Source organism: Phocoena sinus, chromosome 16 (genome assembly GCF_008692025.1).
Source record: "Phocoena sinus isolate mPhoSin1 chromosome 16, mPhoSin1.pri, whole genome shotgun sequence".
NCBI lineage: Eukaryota > Metazoa > Chordata > Mammalia > Artiodactyla > Phocoenidae > Phocoena > Phocoena sinus.
Window position 1 is genome coordinate 35,468,084 of NC_045778.1, and position 24,568 is coordinate 35,492,651.

Genomic DNA, 24,568 nt, shown 5'->3' on the forward strand with positions numbered 1-24,568 from the left:
CTAAGCCTGCAGGATCTGTCCAATAGATGCATTTAGGACCATCTAAGATGGTCAAGGAGACCCTATCCTGGCTCAGAAACAACTGGAGACACAGATGCTCTTGGGACTGCTTCCCTTCCCTGCATCCCTGCAGGGCCTGAGCAACAACGATGAACCCTTTGTCCGATCAGTGATTCTCAATCATTAATTGGTGACATGTAAAAAGATAGATATTGGCCCCATCTAAAGCCAACATAATTAGGGTCTCAGCACTTGGAAATGAGGAATGTTAATGCTTCCCCAGCGATCCTCGTTGAAAACCTCTGCTCTTCTAGGTCACTGGGCCTCTGATGTAGCTGCATATTAGCATCTCTTAAGAGGGCTTTTAACACCAACTAAAGCCTGCCCCCTGCCCCAGAGTCTGATTTAACTGGTCGGTAGTGGACTGGATATGGATCATTTAGCTCCCCAGGTGATTCTAATGCACAGCCAGGATTGTGAACCGCCGCTACAGATGAAAGCAGTGATCTTCAAGCCTTAATATGCAGACGAATCACCTAGGGATTTTGCATGCACTTTCTGATTCTGGGGCCTGAGGTTATTCCTGTCTAACAAGCTCCCCTGTGCTGCTGTCGCTGATTCATGGACCATCAGTTCAGTACAAAGGGGTTAAAATTCAGACTGTCACAGTAGCACCTACCCTTCGTCAGGGAAAACCCACAAGACCCCTAGTTAGGCTGAGCAGAAGAACTACCCCTCTGTGGAAAAGTGCCACCAGGCGCCCTCAAGGAGCCACCAATGGTGCCGCTTACGGACACTTCTACTCTCCCAGCATTTCCCATAGCCCTGACGTCTGCAGCAAGGTCGGCACCCTGAGCCTTGACTATGAGGCCACAGTTCCAGAATCTGTGGGGCCGCTCTACCTGGAAGACACTAGAACCCTGAGGCCTAAAGCAGGAACATCGGAATGAGATATGTGGTTCTAGAACCAGTTTAAAGGAACCTGGAACCTCCTGCCATCACTTCCAACATGATACAAGCTAAAACCCACTTCACCCTAGATAATATGACGCCTGGAAGTGATGAATAGATCACTTAGTTAAGAGCACAGTCACATACTCTGAGGAACTCCCCACAGCCACCACTCATTAATTTGAGGGGCACTGCAGTGAAGAACAAAGTTAAGATCTATCCAAAGTCCTGTTCAAGGACATCAAAGATGCCACACTCTTGGAACTGGTATAGTGAGAAGGAAACTTCATGGCTATTTCTCTATGGGGTCTCAGGAAATAGCCCTGGGACTTGCGATCAATTCCCGCAGCCGGATTCAAATGCTGGTCAAAGGGAAAAGACAAACTCAGACAAACGGAGTCCAGGTGTTGACTCCCTGCATTCTTTGGACCCTTCGATAACAGACTCGGGGGACTCATGGTGTGTATTTGGGCAGCCTGCATCTTATCCCCGTAACTGTTTAGCCCAGGCATTGGGGCTGCTTAACTCTATGTGTGATCTGCTGCACCCCCTGGGTTGGGTGGTGTTATGAAGGTCCCGGTCCCCTTTACTACCTCAATGACTTACAGAGTCATAATGGAAGCGAAGATGACATGTCAGCTCCAGGGACTGGATAGTTTGCTCTGTACCAGGACTTGAATTCGTAATGCCTGCTGCCCAACCTCCTTGGCATTGGTGAAGGGGCATCTCGACTTTGTGCTGTCCTGGTTTGGATGAGCACCTGGAATGAGGCTCTGCTTGGCATCGACCAACCGGCTTTACCTGTCTTTCTGTTGGGATTGTAATCAGTCATGGGAATGGAAGCAGGAAAAACAGTTGGGATAAAGCCCTGTCCTTCTACGGTTTTAGTTCAGCTGTGAGAAATGCTCTGCCTCTCCATCCCTGTCCTCACCGTGCTCTGCCTCTAGCCCACTGCCTGGCTCAAGGCAGCAGCACCTCTGCCCCGAAGTACTGCAACAGCCTCCCCACTGTTACCCCAACCTCTCTCTCTTAACAGCCCTCCTCCATTGTGCTGATATTTATCATAAACTCAAATACAAACTATGTTAATTAAAATTTTCTAATTACTTCCTATTTCTTAAAGAATAAAGGCTAACACTTTTCAACTTGGCCTTAATGAAAAGGCCTTCCTGATCGAGACCCAACCTTGACTGTCAGCTTCAGTTCACTCCAACCCCACCAAATTCCTCACCTTTCTCAAGCACATGGTGTTCCCTCCTGACTCTTTACATCCAGGTTCTTCTCCCTGGAATGCCATTTCTCTCTGGCTGGGTCTGGTAAACTCTTACTCAATTTCTCAAAAAAATAAGCTCTTACTTTAGGGTAGTTTTAGATTCACAGAAAAGTCGCAGAGGTTATGCAGAGACCGTCCATATGCCCCGCACCCAGTTTCCCCTGCTGTTAAGATGTTACATGGGCATGATTAGTATCATACATTCCTCCCAACTAATGAAATGTTTAGTTCAATCTCCACCATTGATACAAAGCTGCAGTAGAAATGATCTTCAGTGTCTTCCATTCTAGACCTAAGTCTGCGATTCTGCTGTGCTATTTGGGTTTCTTACCCCGTTCCCTGGGATCCAAACCCTGTCTTCATAAACTGTCTACACACTTGGATTGGACCTTGCCTTGCTTCTTCCCATCTCAGGGTTTCTAACCTTGCCTTGAATGCCATTTCTCCTCTAGACGATCAGCTCCCTATTACTGGTAATAGTTGGGGAACTTGGAGGTATTAAATTAGCATATGTTTATGAGCCAATATATCTATGTTCTAGGTGTGTTTCCACCACTTACCTGAGTGACCTCAGCACATTTTACAGCACAGTACTTAAATCACAAGAGGCAACAATTATTTTTGAATAAATTTAACTTCACTGAGATTCCATTTTCCTATCGATAAAATGGAATAAAAATACCATCCCTGCCTACCATGCTGAGGGGCTGTTCAAAGGAGAAAATAGTTTTGAAATAATATGTAATAAAATAACTTAAATAATAATCACAAAGTAAAGAATCAAGATATTAAAAGGTGTGTACAATGCGACCTTAATTATGTCTTCTTTTAAAGGCAGTGGTTAAAATGGGAGGAAATGTGTTTAAATGTAATATTTGGATTTATCTTGGTGGTAGAATTATGAATAACCACTATTACTTTTTTTATGCTTTCCTATGTTTTTAACAGGTTTGTCATTACTTTCACAAAGAGGAAAATATGCTTTTGATAAAAATAGCTAGCACGGGTGATAAAGCAAAATCCTGTCACATGCACTTGTATGATTGAGGGCTGAATGGAAGGAAGCAATTAGAGTCAAATTATCTATCGGTAGGTCAAGGCCAGTCTAAGAGTCAGAACTTAATATTGAGTACATCAGTTCTCTGGTTGCAAGGAGCTATGGCCGAGGTGCCCATCTCCTAGAAGAGGCACACCGCAAGGTCTTCCAGGACAGCATCTCACATTCTAAGACACCTCCAAGATTGTGTAGGGCCCCATGAGCCTGTTTGGGTTTGGAGACAGGGCAGTGGCCCCTCCTGGGGCCCAGCTCCATGAAGACAGGCAGTCTTCCTCCACTAAGGAAGAGGGGCGGGTGGCATCAAATCTTATTAGTTACTATTCAGACCATCCTAAGGCAAAGTCATTTAAATCAAAGTGCAACTTCATGAGAGAAAGAAAAAAAATTCCTCCAACCTGTTATTATTATTCCTATTTCTTTTGTCTGAAAGTACTTAGGGCTTAAAGGTTTTTTCGTTTACTGTTTTTCAATACTCACTTCTCTCTCCCTGGCCTTCAGGCATCCTGTACTCTAACAAAGAAAGAAAAAATACTTCAAAGAGAAACCAAAATTCTGCCTTCAAACACATCAAAGTAACCATGTTCCAGGATCTGGGAGCCTTCGAGCTGGGCAGGAAAGTGTACTATTCCCTCACATCAGCCTGAAGCCAAGTGCCCTAGGCTGAGTGAATCTCCCTATTTCCACAAAGCCTTGGCTCTTGTCCAAATCTTAAGACCAGAGTGGTAAACCTTCATTTGAGTGAGGCCATCCCTCTGAGCACCCAATATGTAAGACCAGAGCAGAGAAAGTCACAATCCTTTTCAAACAAAATCTTTCGTTTAAAAGACTAAAGTGGAATTTTTAAAAAATAAAATAAAGCCTTTAAGTGGATTCCCAAACTTGCCGCCCATCAAGATTAGGAGAGACTGTGTTCTGCCTCCCTCCTGAGGACAGCTTGGGGCTCCCTGATCAGAATGCTGGAGAAAAAAGTTCAGATAATAAAAGCCAAATGAAGCTGATAGGCTTGATAAATGGGAAGCCAGAAAAACCTTTCACCCAGTGAAGTCCTGACACTTAGTCATATAGCTGCAGACCATTTCATTTGTACATAAGTGCATCTACTCTGACTTCCTCTTGTATTTTGCAGACAGAATTTTGTTTATGGGGTCAATGAATTTATGGCCACAGAAACCCACTTTTGACAGCTGACCTGTCAAGATCAGTGCCTGAAAAACTAATTTCCAGCACTGTTAAACAAAACGAGAACTGCCGCTATTTGATAAGACAGCTATGGTTTTCATTCATTGCCAAGAGCTGCTCTACCCAGACCGGAAGCGTGGATGGAGCCAGAGGTTACAGCACAATCATTACTTGAAAGGGGATAAATGGTTTCAAAATCTGATGATGACAAACAACTGTTCAAGAGATCAGCCAACTGGAGAATAAATTTCATAAACCATTGGTGCCAGGAAAATATATTTCCTGAGTCAATCAGGGTGTTCTTCATGTTTGCGTTTGAGTTGTGAGATGTAGGGGTTTGGGACTTCGTGGCCTGTCCTTATTAAGTGCAGGACTATTAACCCTAAATGGGACCGACCTCCTTTAGAAGATTGGGCTTTGTGGTCTGTCATCTAGTTATAGAGGTGTTGTAAAGTCCTGGTTCTCTTTTCATGGCGGGGGCGGAGAGGGGAAGGAGAGAAGAGGCAACCCAACTGCTGTGCAGCCCAGAATGTGACCAGCTTCATACATTGAGCCTTGCCAATTCCTTGGGAGGGAAGAGGAAGGGAAGAAGGAAGGTAGGTTTGCTTACCCCCAAATCTTATGCTTAGCTATATCCAACAAGACAATAGATCAATAACCTCTACCGTCACATTTCGCAACTGAGTGAGCAATACTTTGCTGGTGAGCTTGTCTCAAGAGAGCACTGGAGGCTGGAAGTGAAGTTTTTTATGACCATGCCAGTCAGATCTCACAACCATAGTTGGAGCTCCATCTGAGCTGTATCCTCATTGACCAGTGACTGCCATGAGCCGAGTGCAGACATGTTCGGCTGGCGTACAGGATTCAGTATGATGGCACATGGGTTTATCATCATGTCAGTACATGGGCTTTTCTGAAATAATAAGCCCTCTATTAGCTTTTATTCCTTGGTCCATTTTTATTGGAAAACAAAACTGTCTGGTGTATGTTTCAAAAAAAAAAATCAGAGCCTTGGGTGGGGGTGGGGTGAAGGGGGAACCCACATCTTGAATCCGCGTGCACTGGGGGATTCAGCCAGCACTGATATCAGTCAGGAGATTGCACATTTTAAACTCTGACTAAATGCAAGGACCACATGCTCAGACACAAACAGGGCATCTTGGAAGCAGAGTGCAAGCATCTGAGGATAGGATATTAATATTTGTAGCCAGGGTTCCTGAAGGAAGGCCTACTTTGAGGATTCATTTTGGGAGTTCCAGTATATCTGGGTTACTAAGGGCAGGTCTTTAGAGTATGAACCATAGGAGATGACCATCAGATTAGATATATCTATGGAGGAAGGGGCCAGGACCACTCTTGAGGCTCCAGATGTGCTCTATAGGAGAGGGCAGGGGACTCACTCTGAGACATGGGATAACTGAACTTCTCAGCCCAGGAGCATTTGCACAGGGAATTGAGCATTTGGTGAAAGTTGTACTTTCTGAAAACAAGCCCCAGCAGAACTTAGGTTAAATGTCCAAAGGGAAGAAGAGCCCTTAGAAAGTGAAAGAAAAGTGAAATAAGCTGGAGAGAGATCACATAGGGGGGCTTCATGAAAAACCTTTAGCACAGATGAGAGAGAGATACTCCCCCAGTGGTATTACAGAGGAGGACGAGGAAAACTAGAAGTGCCCTCGACCCTGGCAACCAGGTCATTCATGATGGAGGCCACAGACAGGCCCAAACTCTAGCCTCTCCTCTCTGAAAGTGTGGGCCCAGGGAGCCCTCTGGGAGCACAGAGGGCTCCCTGGGCCCATACTGACCGACTCTAGCGGTGCCAGCAATGAAATCCTTCCGTCACATTCACAGGGAGGATGGAGGCGGTTCCACTTCTTCTTAAGATACAGAAAGTAAGATGATGTTGCTCTCATTGTAACAAACAAACAAACAAACAAAAAGTCAGAGCATCAACAAAACTATGTTTTAAAAATTATCCTCTGAGAAACCTGTGGTCCTAAGAACCTCTGGTGAACTGAAAGTCAAAGGATGAGAAGCCCCTCCGAGGAGAGACAGCACATAAGAAATATTTCATCTTTGGCAGAAAATGGGACAAAAAAGGGTGGTAGTTAGATGAGTGGATAAGAAGAAAGAAACTGAAATTTTACCAAATTCTTAAAGGCCATGTGTAGGCCTGCATGACAGTGAGGCTCCCTGGGAGCCCAGACTCAAGGGAGGCCCCAAGTGGGGGGCAACACCCACTCATCAGCTCTTTCCACCAAGCCTCCACTGGGTGGAGTACAAGAAAGAAATATAACAGAGCATCCAAAGTTATGGGACAATATCAGATACATGTATATCCAACATTGGACTTGTGTCTGATACACGTGAAGAAACCTTACGACTCAATTACAGGAAGGCAAACAACTCGATTTTTTAAAATAGAGAAATAACTTATTTTTCCGAAAAATATATATGAATGGAAAATAAGCATATGAAAACTCAACATCATCAGTCATCATGGAAATGCAAAACAAGACCAGATGCACATCCACTATACCTCACTAGGATGACCAGAATCAAAGGCTGATGTTACTGAGTGCTAAGGAGGATCTGGAATGCAAAAGGTGCAGCCACCTGGAGGACAGGTTGGCGATTTCCTAGAAAGTTAAACATACGCTGAGCACACCTTCCAACCATTCCGCTTCTAGCTGTTTATGTAAGGAAAACATAAAATATGTCCAACACGAAGGTAGGATGTGGCTGTTCGTAGAAGCTTTATTCATAACAGCCCCAAAGTGGAAACACTCCCACGTCAACCATGGTGACCGGTGAATGGATAAACAAAGTGGGCTATACTTATACAATGGAATACTGCTCAGCAACGAAAGGCAACAAGCTACAGACACAGGCAACAGCACGGATAAAGCTCAAAAGCATTACACCAAGGGAATGAAGCCAGACACAAAAGACCACAGACTTTATGATTCCATTTATATGACTTCCTTGAAAAGGCATTATTCTAGGTCCTGAAGATAGAGCAGTGGTGGCCTGCAGCCAGGAATGGGAGGAGGGCGGGTAATGGAAGTGTTCTATATTCTGAGTGTTCTTGTGATCATACTACCTTTGCATTTGCCAGAGCTGATCACACTGCACACCTAAACCGGTGAATTTACTGCAGATGATTGCATCTAAATAACCGTGACTTGTTCTATACACACATACACACATGCACATCTTGATAATGATTTGGAAAAGGATGGAGCCATGTGCTAGAGAGGTGGGCTAGTGGCACTAACCTGTCATGTGACCCAACTGTGACCTTTTGGCAAGGATGGTAAGGGGAGGATTCCCAAAATAACATGATGAGCAGTGTCAGGACACTCATGTAATTGTGCCTGAACTAGTTAGAGCTAGATGGATATCAAGTGGCCGAGAAATCATTTATCTATCTAGAAGAATTGAATTCACCTTTATAAAGGTTTAGGAAGAACATAAGGGCAGTTTTACCTTCAAATGGTTCCTTGGTTTGTGGGTTTGTGTGGGAGAAAAACTAGATTACATAACATTATATATAGTAATGGTCCAATTTTTTCATGCTTATTTCATTTTGTGAGATGGCACATGTGCATACCTAAGACACAAAAGGGTAGTTATAAGTGGCTATTTCTGGAATTAGGTAGAGCGATGAGATTGCAGGGAATGTTCATCTCTTGCCCAATACAATCCTGTAATGTTTGAATTATTTTACTGAGAGGAAACATTGTTTCTGTAATCAGAAGAAAAACAATAAGCTATTTTCATTTTGAAGCTGCATTGCAATACGGCTTATAACTGTAACGTTGATTTCATATCTCTAATTGTTTTAGGCTTATTGGTTTTGTCCCTCTAAATAAACTGCAAGTTCTTCCAGAGGCAGTATCCGTAGTGAAACAAGCCAGGATGGAATTTGTTTCTCCCACCTGTGTGCTGGAGGACCTCTGGCAAGTTACTTGAATTGGTCATATTCTTTTTCTGGGCTCAAGTGTGCACATCTGTTATTGGTTATTAATAGGCATTAGTGTTACTGACAATACTTTTTTCTCAGGTCTTTACTATGCTCAGGTCCATGCTAGCAGCTTAAGAAATTTTCGCTAGTGTGAATTGACTAGAATTAATGGCACTATACACCTTATACATCAGTCTGAAGTCGACAAGGTACCTTCTGACAGCCAGTACTATGAGTCTTTGCACTGAAAAAGGAGCAGGTGTCTCTCATTATACTCTCTATAAATTCTGGGCTATCTCCTTTCCCTAGAACACTCTCCTTGTCCTTTGTTTTCTGACTCTGAGTCATCCTTTTGAAGATCATTCTAGAGATCCTTCCTTGCACCTTTCACCAAGAGTACGTCTCCCGTTGGCGATCCCAATCCATTAGCACGCCAGCCTTGATCCTGTGGAAATGCTTTTCACGATATATTAAAATTGCATGTCTATTATTCGCAAATACTCTCTCTCTCTAAAAGCAGGGACTCTCTTTTCTTCATCTCGATTCTCTCAATAAAATTTTATTAGAAAAATTAATAAAATTTATCATCCCCTGGGCACTTTCTCATTAACTGGGCTGAAATTTCATGCTTTTCTCAAACTCTAACTCCCAGGGATAGTCCCATATCTGAAGCCCTGTAAATGGCTTTCTCACTCACTTCTGATTTATTTATAATGGTTGAGAATGCCTGGGCTGGATTTTCTCTTTTGCATGATTTTGTTTTGTATACTTACTTTTAAGACTTCTAGTCATGGGAAAATGTTGGTAAAATGAATGATTCAAAAGGCATTTTTTAAAAAACCCACTTTTTATGTCTTTACCTCTAGACTCTCATTGCACAAAGTGTGGTCTGTGGACCAGGACATCACATTTCCTGGAAATTTGTTTAAATCAAAGAATCTTGGCTCTATCCCATGTCTCTCGAGTCACTATCCGCATTTTAACAAGATTCCCAGGTCACGTGTGAGCAGAGAAAAATTTGAGAAGCATATTTCTCGATCATGCCACCATGATTGCTGGGCTAGAATCTTTATGAGCTGCTTTATCTCTCAATGCCTCTTATCCACCTGCTATCTAATCCCCACTCAGCAGCCAGAATTGTCTTTCCTTTCCTTTTTTTAAAAAATATTATTTATTTATTTGGTTGCATGGGGTCTTAGCTGTGGCAGGCGGGCTCCTTAGTTGTGGCATGCAAACTCTAAGTTGCAGCATGCATGTGGGATCTAGTTCCCTGACCAGGGATTGAACCTGGCGCCCTGCAATGGAAACGCGGAGTCTTATCCACTGTGCCACCAGGGAAGTCCCTTTCCTTTCCTTTTTCAATAAAAATTGTTTTATTTCACTCTCTTAAAATTCTCAAGTGATTTTCTGTTAAACTTGGATTTTAAAGGCATACATCCTTTTCATGGCTTATAAGACTTTCCAAGACCTGCCCCAGGCCTGCCCTTCTACCTCAGCCCCTGCATGCTTTCCATTCTTGCTTACTAAGTTCCACCAAAATGCAACACCTTTCAATTACTCTCTCAAGCCAAGATATTTCCTGCCTTGTGACCTCTGTATACACTCTTACTTCCTGATAATTCTTATCTCTGTCCTTCACATCTCATGTTGGCTCTTTCTCATCTGGCAGGTCTTACCTTTATCCTCTTGATAAAGTCAAGCTCACTCTTCCTAAGTACTCAATATTCTTAAGTTCAGAACTTTGTTATTTTCTTTATAGCTCTCAAATATTGTAATTGTTAAAACCACCCTCCATGACAGAAAATTTTTTTTGTTTCTATCTGTTCCACTGTTTTTCTGTTTAGCTCACCATCCTATACCCAACCTCTGACACATTTCTAGCATACAGCAGGCACTTAATAAGTATTTGTTGAATAAGCAAATAAATCAATGAACTAGTCCAAGGGGTCAGCAAAGTTTTCCATAAAGGACCAGGCAGTACATATTTTAGGCTCCTTGGGTCATCTGGTCTCTGGGGTCAGCTACTCATTGAGTGTGTATGGCTTGATTCCAATAAATTTAACTTACAAAATAAATGACAAGCTAGATTTTATCCAAAACCCATAGTCTGCAGATCCTTAATAGTTAATATCTTTAAAAAAAATTTTAATAGCTCTTTATTGGAGTACAATTGCTTCACCATACTGTGCTAGTTTCTGCTGCACAACAAAACGAATCAGCCATATGCATACACATGTCCCCAGATTCCCTCCCTCTTGAGCCTCCCTCCCATCCTCCTTATCCCACCCCTCTAGGTCATCGTAAAGCACCGAGCCGATCTCCCTGTGCTATGCTGCTGCTTCCCACCAGCCAACTATTTTACGTTCGGTAGTGTATGTATGTCAATGCTACTCTCACTTCGCCTCAGCTTTGCCCTCCCACCCCATGTCCTCAAGCCCATTATCTATGTCTACCTCTTTATTCCTGCCCGGCAACTAGGTTCATCAGTTCCATATTTTTTTAGATTCCATATATATGCGTTAGCATATGTTATTTGTTTTTCTCTCTCTGACTTACTTCACTCTGTATGACAGACTCTAGGTCCATCCACCTCACTACAAATAACTCAATTTCATTTTTTTTTATGTCTGAGTAATAGTCCATAGTATATGTGTGCCACATCTTATTTATCCATTCATCTGTCGATGGACACTTAGGTTGCTTCCATGTCCTGGTTATTGTAAATAGTGCTGCAATGAACATTGGGGTACATGTCTCTTTTTGAATTATGGTTTTCTCAGGGTATATGTCCAGTAGTGGGATTGCTGGGTCACATGGTAGTTCTATTTTTAGTTTTTTTAAGGAACCTCCATACTGTTCTCCATAGTGGCTGTATCAATCTACATTCCCACCAACAGTGCAGGAGGGTTCCCTTTTCACCACACCCTCTCCAGCATTTATTGTTTCTAGATTTTTTGATAATGGCCATTCTAACCGGCATGAGGTGACACCCCACTGTAGTTCTGATTTGCATTTCTCTAATAATTAGTGATGTTAAGCATCTTTTCATGTGCCTCTTGGCCATCTGTATGTCTGCCTTGGTGAAATGTCTATTTAGGTCTTCCGCCATCTTTTAACTGGATCGTTTGTTTTTTTGATATTGAGCTCCATGAGCTGTTTGTATATTTTGGAGATTAATCCTTTGTCTGTTTCATTTGCAAATATTTTCTCCCATTCTGAGGGCTTTTTTGTCTTGTTTATGGTTTCCTTTGCTGTGAAAAAGCTTTAAGTTTAATTAAGTGCCATTTGTTTATTTTTGTTTTTATTTCCATTACTCTAGGAGATGGGTCAAAAAAAATCTTGCTGTAGTTTTTGTCAGAGTGTTTTTTCCTATGTTTTCCTCTAAGGGTTTTATAGTGTCTGGTCTTACATTTAATTCTTTAATCCATTTGCAGTTTATTTTTGTGTATGGTGTTAGATAGTGTTCTAATTTCATTCTTTTACATGTAGCTGTCCAGTTTTCCCAGCACCACTTATTGAAGAGGCTGTCTTTTCTCCATTGTATGTTCTTGCCTTTGTCGTAAATCAGGTGCCCATATGTGCATGGGTTTATCTCTGGGCATTCTATCTTGTACCATTGATCTATATTTCTGTTTTGTGCCAGTACCATAATGTCTTGATTACTGTAGCTTTGTGGTATAGTTTGAAGTCAGGGAGCCTGATTCCTCCAACTCCGTTTTTCTTCCTATTGTTCTTTCATCTAAAATGTTTGCCTCTCCAGCTGAACTTTTTCAAAACACTACACTTCTTTCAAGGTTTAATTTGTCATTTAAAAAAATTGTTTAACTGTCATGTTTTCCAGAAATCCCATTTTATCCCTCCAACCAGAAGTGGCAGATCCTCCTGCATCCTTAAAGCATTCTGCTTGCCCCTTTTTCATGGCATGGATCACATTCAGATTTCCCTGACAGTTCCTGCAGCAGGCTATATTTTCTGAAGATGGATGTGACAATGTTTCCCATCCCACATTCTCTTCTATAGTATGACTTCACCACCCCCTATCAAGAAGTGACGTTTAATTCCCTTCTCTCTTAAAATCCGGTCTGAATCTGATGCTGCATGTCTTTGAGTCTAGGTCAGAGACTTCTGCTTGACTCTTAGGATGCTCGCTCTAGGAAAGGGATTTTCAACCTCAACAACATTGACATTTGAGGCCAGATAGTTCTTTGTTGTGGGGGGTGGGGTGTCTGTCCTGTGCATTGTAGGATGTTTAGCAGCATCCCTGACCTCTATCAACTAGATGCCAGTAGCATCCCCTCCCCCAGGATGACCACCAGAAATATCTCCAGACATTGCCAAATATTCCCCCCGGGGACAGAATCACCTCCCATTTAGAACCTCTTATCTAGGAGAAGCCTGCTGCCGTGCAAAAAGTTCAGCAGCCCTGAGACTACCATGCTGGAATAATCACATGCTCGTATTCTAGTCAACAGTCCCAGATGAATCCGGTCTTCCAGCCACCTCTGCCAAAGCACTAGACATGTGAGTGAGGCCATCTTAGGCCCTTAAGAGCAGCCCATCAGACAGCTGAGTACCAGCAAGCGATCTCAGTTAATGTCAAAAGAATCACCAAACCAAGCCCTGATTAAATTTCTGACGTGCAGAATACATGAGATATAGTAATATTATTGTCTAAAATAGCAAATTTGGGGACATTTGTTATGCAGCAGTAATATCTCAAATAGCATTTGGTACCTGGAAGTATGGTGGCATTACTATAAGGAAAATATAAAATTTGTGGAATTGGCTTTGGGACTGTGTAGCAGGAGGAATCTAGAAGGACCTTAAGGGGGCTTTTAGTAGAAGCAAAATGAACCTTGAGGAGACTGGTTGTGAGAGTTTAAAGGAAGGTGAGGAAAAATACTGGGTTGGCCAAAAAGTTCGTTTGGGTTTTTCCATAAGATGGTATGAAAAACCTGAATGAACTTTTTGGCCAACCCAGTATTACTGGGAGCTAGAAGGAAGAGTACCCTTGTTATATAATGGCAGAAAATTAAGCAAAACTGTCACCTGCAATATTATGGAAAATAGCAACCTACTTAATAAACAGATGGATTTGGCTAAGAGAATGTCAGGCAGAATTTGAAGTGTCTTTTCTTTTAGCTGTATATCATAATGTAAACATAGACACACAGATAGCCCATAGATGGACTAAAGAAGGGATTTTGTTTTCAAGAAAAATTTAGAGAAAATATATAGAAGCCATGATTTGTTGGATTCAAAAATAAAAACTATTTCTCAACCCGAGTCTCTTCTAACAGAAAATCCCAAAATAAAAGAAGTCCTTGATGCAAAGAAATCTCATAGGTTACCTGGAAAATATGGACCCATGAGGTCAAGGGTGCAACAGTAAAACCCTTCCTTAAGATCTCAGAAATACTTAAGGTAGTGTCTTATAGACCTTTCAGAGAAACAAATGGCATTTTCTGCAATCTGAAAGGCGTGTATCACAGGCCCTCTGTGGTAAACAATAAAGTTTCTAAAACTCCATAGCAAACTGTTAGGGAAGTCGAGGTAGAAAAGAACCTATCTCAAATAAATTTGTAGGCGTGGTTTTCATCTAATATAGTGAAACAACCAATAAACTTTATAAAACACCCACACAAGATTTTAAAGAATTGCAATGGCAGAAGCACAGCCAGGGGACATAGAAGCACAGACTAAATGGGACATAGAAGATGCAAAATAGAAAGAGCCTTTTAGACCTCTAAACTTCTATGGGCAGTAAGCAGCTGAGAAAACTATTAAGCTTAAAACAGAGTATATATTTTTATGGAAAAGTAAGGATGAATCAGAAGGCAGAATTGAGAACTCAGAGGACCGATCAGACAGAATCATTCCCAGGAAGCAGTAACAGGTCCTAATCAAGATGCTACTAATGTGAGCCCATGGAGAATATCTTCTCCATGCAGTGATTCAGGGATCCAGGCAACATCTATCCTGTGATAATCCCTATCAACATGTGATCTCCATGACACAAAGAAGAGCTGAAAAGGAAAGCATACAAGCTCTTATGCACTCTGGACCCAAAGTAAGAATCCCTTTTGCAAACATTCCCATATGTTAGAACTCAGGTACATGGCCTTATGACTAGCATATGGCTTTTATGTGGGAGGGGAAATCAAAGATGACTCTGAAGTCTTTGCTTAAGCATCTCACTCTGTGTGAACAAAAAATAAACTTGTATTAAGCCTCTGACAACAGCACAGTCTACCTTATCCTGACCGCAGTCCATCCTTCACATAGCAGGCAGAGTGACATTTCAGAAACATCAATGATTTCATATCACTCCTTCATCTGAAATGCTCCCTTAGCTCCCAATTAAAATAAGATCCAAAATCCTAAGCACGACCTACGCCATTCTTCACGATCTGACCCCTATTACTTCTCTAACAACATCCTATCACTTCCTCCCAGTTACCTAAAACAGCCACACTGGTCTTCTTTCTCCTTCTCAAACATTCTACAACTATTCCTAGTTTAGCGCCTTTGTACATGTTCCTCTTCTAGAAACATTTTTACTGTAGAACTATTCTGAGTTGGCTTCTTTGCATCATTTTCAGTCGGTCCTCATTTTCTCTAAAGAGATCCCTTGTCAATCTCAGCAGATTCCCCTGCTGAGTCCCTCTCTATTTTCCTGTTTCATTTCTGAATAGTATATGTGACCATATAAAATTATCCAACTTATTTTATTATGTAATTGCTAAAAATTTTATAAAGGTATAGTCTATCTTCCCTCACTGGAATATAAGCTACATGAGGACAGAATACTTTTGACATATTTTCAGCAGTGCCCTCAGCACTTATTAAAATGCCTGGCACAGAGCAGGCACTCAGTAAAAGCTAATGATTAATACTATCATCATATCCAATAATGCAGATATGCATGCCTATTTTTATAGTTAGTTGAATTCGAAGAGAAACATCTATCCCAGTGCAGACAAATGACTAGAGTGTGGATCTGGAAGAATCCTAATATAAGATCATATGGTATGTTCCCTCACCCCAAATTCAGGGAAGACTCAGCTATGCTCAGAAGCACAAGACTCTTCTGACTCATTATCAGGTAAGAATTTAAGCATCTGATCACCTGTCATGATTGGTTGAAAGGTGTGATACTCTACTGTCAAAAACAGGGCTTCTGCCCCAGCCTCACTGACAGAAAGTCTTGCATCATAAAACACTTGTAAACACTGAAAAGAAAGAAAACCAGTAATCATACGGAAAAAATAAAAACAAATACTTCCACAGTATTACCTAACAAGCATGGAAATATGTTTCAGCTAATAACATAAAAAGACAAAGTTGTAGTGATATACTATTTCTTGCTTATAAAAATATTTTTAAAAAGTAAAATACTTAGCTGATGATACAGTGAAATGAGCACCATCATAATACAGGGTAAATTGATACTCTATGGAAGTTACTTGACAGTCTGCTTCAAGAGCTTAACAAATATACCTCTTGACCAGGCATTTCAATTCTAGGGGACTTTCATAGGGAAGGAACTCTATGCACTAACGACAAAAAAAAATCATTCACATAGATGATTGTCAGATAATTAAATACAATGGTGAAAACAAACAAAAAAGGACACTTTAAAATCCAATTACATGAGAATTGTTAAGTATTTATGGTCCACCCCCAGATATAATATAATGCAGTGCTAAAAACGATTATTAGAGACGGTAATAACATTAGAAAATATCATGACCCTAGATGTGGGGTAGTGATAATCAGAAGGGGACTCTTGTAACCGCTGAAGAACTGTTTAGTCAGTAGAAATAGAATGTATTGTGCCCGTGGGTTGAGGGGAGGCCTTGGAGAAAAGGACGCGAGATGAAGGGAGATTCTGGGTGTTTACACTCTTACAATCTCAAGAGAGAAGGGAGTCAAGGGTGGATCAGAATCCAACTAAATGGAGCAGAAAGTCTGTTTAAGTCTGAATTGCAAAAGCACCTCTTTTGGTTGCCCTGGTTACAGGCCTCCTTCTCTTGGTAATGGTATTATAAATGGGCCAAGTCACATGCAAATGAAGTAAGCAGTTTTAGGGAAGAGGAGGGTTGACTCAAAGATGCTCTGCTTTGGGGTAGGTCTGGGGAAGAATTTGGGAAGAGTATGTGCAGGAAACGAAAGGTGACATTAAGAAGAGACAATGTCACAGTCAAAGTAACAATGAACTGCTGGCAAAGCCTGAAAATACCAGATCTTCTGTCACTCCCACCGTGGTGGTCCCATCACAGCAGGGAGTCCACAGGCCTTTACTTGTTCAGTTTGTGGTTTTGGGGGTCAGTACAGGTCAAAGGCAGGGAATCAAGATTACATGATTTTATAAGGAAACAAGAAAGATATATGATAAATATATTCCTATTGTTATATATGTGTATATATGAAAATATATATATTTTTTATGGTATATATATATATGGTAAAATATATATGTATATAGTATGGGTATCTATAGTACCTGATAGATAGATAGGTACAAAACTTAATAATGATTCCTTTCAAGTAATGAAATTATTTTCTTTAGAATTCAGTGCATTTAAAAAACTTTCTATAATGAGCTTGCCTTCCTTTTATATGAGAAAAATAAACTGTAATTTGAAATTAGGCCGTGCTTTTACACAAGAAGGCTCAGTGTTCCCTGGCAGAGAAGCCCAGGGGTATTTCCATGCCAGTGACCAGCTGAAAGCCATCATCCCCCTATTTATGCTAATCAGCCTATTCTGGCCAGGACAGAGCCACATCGGCCTTCCCAAAATGGCCTTTTTTTTTTTTTTTTTTTTTTTTTTTTTTGCGGTACGCGGGCCTCTCACTGTTGTGGCCTCTCCCGTTGCAGAGCAACAGGCTCCGGACGCGCAGGCTCAGCGGCCATGGCTCACGGGCCCAGCCACTCCACAGCATGTGGGATCTTCCCGGACTGGGGCATGAACCCGTGTCCCCTGCATCGGCAGACGGGCTCTCAACCACTGCGCCACCAGGGAAGCCCTCAAAATGACCTTTCTTTAATCCACATTCTTTAATGAAGCTTGGAATAGACAAACTGTAGAAAGAGTCAACGTGCCCCTTGAGTGTATCTTCATGATCCTTGTAATTGGTATGAGACCAAAGCACACACAATCCCAGCCCTCAGGCCCTTTACGAGTTAGAGTTGTTGGGAAACACATCCCGGGACCAGCCCTGAGCTCATGTTCTTGGAGACACACTCCAGCTGGAGAAAGCTCAGAAATCTTGACCCACACTTGGAGGGTAATATGTGGAGACACGTCTGGCCACCTTCTCCAAGGCTGGGAAGGCCTTGGAGGTGATCTCGCACCATGGTCTCCACATTTCCTGGGCATTACTCCTTCAGTGAAAGAATGTTAAGCCCCAAGACAATATGTGTATGCTTATTTATGAAAAATATACATATATACTAACATACTGCATATATTATAAAAAATAGGTAAAGTAGAATTTTACAAGTGGAGATACAGATGCAACCAATTATCGTTAAATGTCCTGCCAGACTTGGTAGATCATATTTTCATTAGGGAATATTTCAAGATCCAATATACACTTAAGGAAAGGTTCATTATTAAACACTATAAATTTCATTTGATATCTTAAATAATTCTGCTGATAACTTGGAATTTTTTTAACCAGTTTTCTACAACATCAGTACATGTTGTCATTGTTTTTATCTTATAATATGGCTGACAAGGAGCTCACACTGAAATCTGGGGAAATGTCCACTTTGCTGTTTTCATGTTGTTTACCTTATTTGTATTCCCTTCAATCTGAAAATTATTAATAGGTAACTTTTTAAGCCATTTTCCCCCATTCTGTAAGGATCATTTTACTTAAGACTCAATATTATCTATAAATCCCTTAACAGGCAGATATGAATTATAATACATTATAATTTATTGAAATCAAATTAAAACGGGCATTCTGGGCAACCATCTGTGTTCTAAAATCCCTACTTTTCCCTTGGGGTACCCCACACTCCACACATCAGTACTGCTTAGAGTGTGATCCGTGGACCAATGCCAGCCCTCAAACTATTTCTAGTCCTCAATGAGGTAAGCAGAGAAATCAAAAGTAAGTGTATAAACACATCTAGCAATTTGACAGATCACCCTGTATAGTCTAATTTAACACAAAGAGGGAGAGACTTATGTTTGTAGGTCTTTTATTTCATTTTATCTTTTTAGAAACTCATTTTATGGTACTTCATGAAAATATTGGTTAGTGGCAGATTGAAAATAAAAATATGTGGTCCTTCCTTGCAGACAGTTGAGAAGCTCTGCCATAGGTGACACGTAGACAGAGTGAGGGCGCTGTCAGGCACACAGGTAAGGCCAGGACCAAAGCCTGAACGATTCGATGGTAAAGCTACAACAAGCCACTTTTAGATTCAGACAGTTTATTACTTATATAGACAGAGAAAGGAAAAGTGGCCAAATGTACTAGCTTCCTGGGTCATTTTACCACACACCAAAAATGACAGCACTGAAACAAAAGGGTCTAGAGGACTGTGACACAAATGGTGGGATACCCTGTTGCTCTGGAGCCAATTCGAGATTCAGCTAAGCAGTTTTCTAACTCACAGCTGTACTCTGTATTCAGAAAGCTTCCCAACTCATCAGAACCTGAGCAGCAATGAGTAACTGTCTCAGGACAGCCCCCAGGAGAAATAGGGAGGGGATGGGAGGGGATGACAATAGCGAACTCCTCACAGGCCTCCTCTCCTCTCAGGTTCCAGGAGGATCACAAGGTGTTTCACTAAGACTCACAGTAGCTGCAGTTCAAGCCTTTGCCTACATGGCCCCTCTGGATACACGCAAGGCTGTCAGAGCATCAACCACTCCCCTACAAGCACCATTGTCAATCTATGTCGTAAATACTGTAAAGCTTCATTTCCTTCTTAAGTTTTAGGAAATAAAAACCTATAAAAAACATTCTAATTTTATCCTCTGTCACCCGATGGTCCATTTCACTCATGAGATCACTCATCTAGTGAAATCCCCCTATGATGTCAGAATCCACATAACAGCAGCCTAATGACTACTTAGGCACTCAACCGACGGAGGGGAAGGGGCTCACTTCTATCCCAGGTGTCATTTTCTAAATAGGGGCAATTCACTGAATTATTTCTTCTATTGACTCATCAATATATCCATTAACTAAATAAACATTTATTGAAGCCTGTCACATGCCAGAACCTGACAGGCAGGGGTCACAAAGATGGATGAGGTATAGCCCCATCTCATCCGTCTTGGAGAAATTTATGATCTAGAAGGGAGAAAGGAACAATGACAGAAAGTAATTAAAATCATGGGTTACATTATGAGAGGGTCTGTAGGATGCACTGTGGAAAGACAAAGGGAAGAATGGCCCTATGAGCCTGGAAGTCTAGGGAAACCTATGACAAAGAGAGTGAGATATGATATTAAAGGGTGAATAGGATTCCTTCAAACAAAGAACAGAAGGGTCACTGCTGGTTAAAGGAAGAGCATATGCAACACAGTAGAGGTGAAAGAGAGCATGCCATGCCCAGAGATTGCCCATTCCCCCCAGAAATGTCCCCTTTCCTCGAGTTCCATCCAGTAGGCCAAGAAAGAGACAGCAAGGCATACTGGAGAGAGGTCCATCTTAGGAGTCGAACTTAGGCTCAAATTCTAGTGTCTCCCCTTTAGACACTGCGATCTTGGGCAAGTAACTTAACCTCTTTGATTCTGTTTCTCCACTTGCAAAATAATGAATTCTTACCTTAAAGAGTTATTTACAGGATTAGGGTAGGCTGCATGTAAAATGACTGGCTTACTGGCTTATTGGAAGTTCTTATTTTTTATCATTGTTATGTTCTTATGTTTTATCATTGTTATGATTTTTCTTAAAGCACTTGGGATGTTTTTGGATCAGTCTCATCCCTAGCACAGGACAGGCCTCCTGGTATTTGAAGCGGCCTAATGGGCCGCCTGGGGGGGTTTTAACCTTTCTTCTCAACAGCTCCCCTCCTACCGCTCCTGATGAAGCATGCTTCTGAGTCACCCTTTTCCAAACACAATCCAGTTTTACTTCATCTGTGGGTAGAGGGGCAGCTAGAAAGGGGCCCAGGGCTCCAAGCCTGGTCTGACCTTGGCAGGTGTTTCAACGACCTGTTGTACCAAAACACACTACCCCAAAACCAAGTGGCCGGAAACAGCTACAATGAGCATCCAAGTGTGCAAAGTAAAAGCTGAGCGGCTTCCTGAGGTTCTGGAACTTCTGCAACATCACTTCTGCCATATTCTATTGGTCAAAGCATGACACTGGCCAGCCCAGATTCCCAGGGTAGAGCAAGAGACTCTCTGTCTGGAAGGAGAAGCAACAGAGGCAAATGCCAAGGAGCACACATGCAGAACGCAGGGATCTGGCACCGTGAGAGAACCTAACGGAGCAGAGGACTGTGCCATTCTCACTCCTCAGCTCTGACGTGGCACGTCTGCTCAGGGACACCTGTGCAGGGAGCCCAGAAGGCAAAACAGACCTGAAAACACACATGACGGGGACCCCGACACCCGGGCCCCTCCCAGGACCCAGTACCTGGTGACATGGACAGGAAAGGTCTGATACAAACTTACACAGGTCTCTCCCCTGGTCCTGGGCATCAGTCATCTCATCTTAAAATGAGGGGTAGCATCCTGACCTCTCAGAGCCCTTCCACCACTACAAGGACTTACTGAGACCCTGCCATGAACTGGACACTAGCGGAAGAAGCTCCGAAACAACCCTCACCATGGTGATCTCTCTCCCACTCTCTCCATTCCTCTCTCTCTCATCCCCTACCTACATGTATATATGGGCATCCAGCCATGTGTCCATCTGTCCTGTACACTGAGGTAACCATTGTTTCTTTATGATTAAATCAACAACTATATAGGTTATGCCAGGCACTGCTCTGAGCTCCTCCAGTCCTCATGACAACCTAATGAGGTAGGCACCATTCCCAACCCCAAGTACAACGGGAGAGAGGCAGGGAGTCGTTTTCAGGCTTTAAGGGCAGGTGGCTGCACTTTTTGATCAAATATGCTCGTAGTCTGCTGGCTACTTGTACACAGGGATCTAGCTGTTGGAATGTGCCCTGAGCTACGTGCAAGACCTAAGATGTGAAAAACATACTGACCCCAGAGGAGAGCCCGGGGGCACAGGGCTCACCTATTCAGCAGATGCTTCTACCTCCCTATCAAGGCTCTGCTGCCCCCGCTCCCTGGGAAGCGCCAGCCCTCACTTAGGAATGCCTCCCTGCTCATTCTCTGTGGGTGAGAAGGAGACACTTGCCCATGGCCCAGCCAGAACCTGATCCCAAAAGAGCCACAAGAAGGCAAGCTGGCCATGGTACTGCTGTGCTGAGGACAGTGTCCAGGATGCAGAGAGGGGCCGATGCCCACCGTGAACAAAGGAAATCCTCCCATCTGTCTTCTGGGGGAGTTGGTATGCCCAGAAAAACAAACATAATGGTCTCTGATCAGGGGAGTGAGGAGGGGCTCCCAAGCCTGGGTTGTCTTACAAACTTTCAAAGCATCTCCGGGGGAGTGGCTGACCTTGATGTTGAAGGAGGGAGCGGGGGAGGGAGCTGAATTTAGACAGAGTTCAGCAACAGCTTGAAGGTGTGGCAGCACCTGCTGGGGACACTGACTAGTGGGTGCAAGAGGTGGAGCTGGACCAGGTTCAAATTCTAGCTGCACTCCAAACATACTGTGTTAACCTGAGCAAATTCGATCTCCAAGCCTCAGTTTTCCTATCTGCAAGCTGGGGACCATCATCTTAACTGTGGCAAGACTGCGTGATAAGGCTGCTAAAAAGCGTAGAGTACGTTTTTGGAGTTCAGTAAAGTCTGTAGCATACCCCTAGGCTGTGAGGTATTCTAAAGGCGGAATGGAAGCTCCAACCAGACCAAGAAGGCCCAGTAGGCGGGGGCTCACTTATAACACCGTTCCCTTTAGTACATCCTTGAACGTGTACCAACAGAGGGAGCAGAGAATGGCACATAGGGAGCAGCGAATAGAGTGTGCATCTCTGTACTCACACTCCTTGATTAATTTTGCATCTGCTACTTCCTAGCCGTATCATTTTGGGCATGTTCGACAGCCTCTTTGTACCTCACGTTTTTTATCAGTGAAGTGAGTAGGTGTTTCAATCATGTTTTGCTGCATTATCAAACAATTGCAAAACTTAGTAGCTTAAGATAAAAAGCATTTTCAATCACTTTATTTCTTTGCTCACACCTTTGCAATTTGGATAGAGTTCAGCATTAGCTCGTCTCTGCTCCACGTGGCATCAGTCAGGGAAGCTCAGAGGGGCAGCAGGGTCTACTTGCAGGATGGCTTTGCTCATCTGGCTGGCAAGGTGCTGGGGCTGTCAGCTGGGATCTCAGCAGGGGCTATTGGCTGGGGCCTCAGTTTCCCTCCACATAGCTTCTTCTCATTGCTGAGGATGGTGGCTTCAGGGTAGTCAGATGTCTTACATGGCAGCTGGCTTCCCCCAGAGCATAAAATAAAGGCCAACAGGTATCAAAAGATTGAGACCCAGAATGGTCCCAGTGTCAGTTCTGCCACATCCTATTGATTAAAGCACGTCATAGGCCAGCCCAGGTTCAAAGGGAGGAGATTACAAAAGGGTGTGAATACCTGGAAGTGTGATTCATTGAGGACCACCAGAATCACAGCTCACCACAGTGCCCTCTCCCTCATAAGGCTATTGAGAGGATTAAGCGCACGTGTGAATCTATGGCACTGGCTGAGTCATGAGTGACCTGCTCATACTGAGGTGGGAGAATGGAGTGATCAAAGCGAGGGAATACAGCCAAACTGCTGGAGTACCCCTGTCACTGGCAATGTGACCCAGGACAGGCTACTTTACCCCTATGCACCTCAACGTCCTCCTCTATAAAATATAGATAATAACAGCACTTGCCTCTAGAATTGTTGGGAGGATTAGGCAAGTGGGTGTTTGTAAAGTTTTTAAGACACCCTTTAACAACACTGAGCAACACTGTAGTTAAACACTAGTGTTTAACAACACGAAACTGCCTGACACATAGCACACATTGTAGAGGGCTTGCTGCTTTTATAATACTAATCCAAGCCCACTCCAATCTCTGAGCCTTTCCCTGGATCAGACCAGTAGCATCAGCACTTCCCAGTATGCAAAGTGACTTCTACAGAGCCACTGTCTTCTGCCTCATCCTTGAATGGTAGTCAAGGTCACCGAGTGCTAGTCATGCTTCTGCCACCCTGCTGCTCTCTGCCAGGCAGCCCACTTTGATGGGATTTGCTGCCGGTTCCTGGGCCAGCCCTTAGCCTGCTGCATCCTTACGTCCCCAGGACCTGGTCAAACAGCTGAAGGCATCTGCTCTTGGCGAAAGACCTGGAGCCCCAGACAAGCCAAGCCCCATCACTCTGTCTTCCTGAAAAGGAGAGCACTTGTGTTTCTTCGTCTTCATGAACAACCAACTCTGTCTTGGAATACGTCTCCCTAACTTTGCCTTGATTAATCACTGCATAGAAACAACCCTCCATAACCAGAGAGAACTGTCCTGCTGGGTGGTAAAAGGCGATTTGCACAGTGATAGAAAAATAATATTTTTTATCCAATCCATAATTAGGTCTTGGAGAAACAAATTAAATGAAGGCACAATCATGTTTCTTTAAAGCATGAATACTGATCTGCATAATGATGTACATTTAATGGTTTTAATTTCCAAGGGAAACTATTTTTAAATGAGCTTGGAAAATGTATTTTTCCCTTCAATTCTATGTCTATAAAGCTAAGTTCCCAGCCCTGGTGCTGCATCAACCCAGCCTGCAATCCTAGCTAACTAGGGATGACATTTTAAACTTAACTCAGCAAAAGCATCTTCCACCTCTGAGGGCACCCTGCCATGCAGGTAAAGAGCACAAGAAAGAAATGGTCCCCAAACATGGGGAGGGGAGAGGGTAAGCTGGGACGAAGTGAGAGAGTGGCATGGACATATACACACTACCAAATGTAAAACAGATAGCTAGTGGGAAGCAGCCACATAGCACAGGGAGATCAGCTCGGTGCTCTGTGACCACCTAGAGGGGTGGGATAGGGA

The 24,568-nt window shown here is 42.8% G+C and overlaps 1 protein-coding gene across 2 annotated transcripts in view; it reads right to left on the bottom strand.

The window, feature by feature from the left end:
• GRID1 (glutamate ionotropic receptor delta type subunit 1) overlaps positions 1–24,568 on the bottom strand; it is a 671,539-nt gene that overhangs the window by 120,898 nt on the left and 526,073 nt on the right. The gene's annotated exons all lie outside the window — the stretch shown is intronic.